This window comes from Erithacus rubecula, assembly GCF_903797595.1.
Source record: "Erithacus rubecula genome assembly, contig: scaffold_800_arrow_ctg1, whole genome shotgun sequence".
Lineage (NCBI taxonomy): Eukaryota > Metazoa > Chordata > Aves > Passeriformes > Muscicapidae > Erithacus > Erithacus rubecula.
Window position 1 is genome coordinate 18710 of NW_027635537.1, and position 1983 is coordinate 20692.

The following is a 1983-nucleotide window of genomic DNA, read 5'->3' on the forward strand; positions in this document are numbered from 1 at the left end:
GTAACCTCTGAGTCTACTTTTCTACAGGATAAACAACCCCAGCTCCCTCAGCTGCTCCTCACAGGACTTGTTTTCCAGACCCCTCACCAGCCTTGTTGCTTTTCTCTGGACATGCTCCAGCGCCTCCATGCCCAGAACCAGACACAGCACCCAATGTGCATCCCAACCAGTTCTGAATACAGGGGAAGAATCACTGCCCTGGTCCTGCTGGCCTCACCATTCCTGATCCAGGCCAGGAGCCATTGGCGTTCTTGGCCACATGGGCACTCTGCTGGCTCATGTCTAGCCTGCTGTCCATCAGTGCCCCCAGGTTCCTTTCTGCCTAGTCACTGTCCAGCCACTCTGTACCCAGCCTGGAGCACTGCAGGGGTTGTTGTGGCCAAAGTGCAGAACCCAGCACTTGGTCTTGTTACACCTCACCTTGTTGGATTTGGGCCTTGGATCCAGCTTGTTTAGGTCCATCTGCAGAGGCCTGCTACCCTCCAGCACATCCACACTCACACCCAGCATGGTGTCATCCACGAATTTGCTGATGGTGTACTAAATTCCCTCATCCCGATCATCAATGCAGATACTGAAATCCACTCTGGCTGGCTCTGATCCCTCAGCCATCCTGCAGGTGCCCTATGATGTCACTCCAGGTGATCTGTTCCATCACCTTGCTGGGCACTGAGGTGAGGCTGACAGGTCTGGAGTTCCCCAGATCCTCCTTCCAGCCCTTCTTGGGGATAGTCTCACATTGGCACCTCCAGTCCTCTGGGACCTCCCTTGTGAGCCAGGACTGATGGTAAATGATGGAGAGCAGCATGGGGAGCTCATCCAGCAACTCCCTCATCCTCCTAGGATGGATCCCATCTGGTCCCAGAGACACCTGTGAGAATCTGAGGGGTTTAGCAGGTCCCCAGATGCTTCCTCCTGGATTACAGGGTTCTGTTCTGATTCCTGTCCCTATCTACCAGCTCAAGAGAACACGTGTCCTGAAGAAAACCCTTGTTATTGTTGGAAATTGAGGAAACAAAACAGAAACCTCAAACCTTTACTGAACTTTACTTACTATATTCCCCACTGCATCCATTTAAGAGCTAAAATTCTCCTTGTCCTTGCTATTGTTATTAATTAATTTTTTAAAAATATTTTCCATTTTTTTTACAAATGTGGCCAGATTATGTCCTAATGGAGCTTCTACTTCCCTACTTTTCTTTCTTCAAACCCTAACAAAATCCTTAAAATCTTTCTGAGTTGCATTCCCCTCTATTCAAAGGTGATGCACTTTCTTGAGTTTCTCCAAAATCTCCATGCCCAGCCGTGCCAGTCATTTTACTCACTACCTTCCTTTTGGACACAGGGACAGGCTGCTCCTTCAAAACTTCTTGAACACAATACATCTTGCTTGTAATCCTTTTTCTTAAAGACTGTTCCCCTTTGAAAATCAGTACCTGATTCGATACTTCCCAAATCTGCATCCTAAAGAGGCCAAAGTCTGCTCTGCAAAATTCCAGTGTAGAAGTTTTGTTGATGCGCCTCCTTTATTTCACAGAATATTGAAAACTTGATTATTTAATAGTCACTGTACCCCTCTGTCACCCTCTGACCACCATATCTCCAACCAGCCCTTCTCTGTTTGTGAGCAGCAGGACACAGAGCTTTCCTTGGGAGTGTAAAGGAAGGAAACCTTCCCAAAGTGCAGCCTGGAAGGTTCAGCCTGGAAGTGAGGAAACAGCACAGTCCCTGCCAGGGCAGAATGTTGGTGGCCCAGGTGTCCCAGCTGAGGCTGGGCCATGCCATGGCTCTGTGTGCCAGGAGCCGGCAGCCCTGGGTGCAGGGAGCCCAGGGAGGGCACAGCAATGCTGGGCTGAGAAATGCTGGGGGGACAGCGAGATGGGCGTTTGCAGCCAGCCAGGGCAGAGGAGCAGCACGCACAGGGGCACAGGCTGCAGGAGAGATGGCCAAGGGCTGGGCAGGGCTGGCAGGGCCAGAGGCACC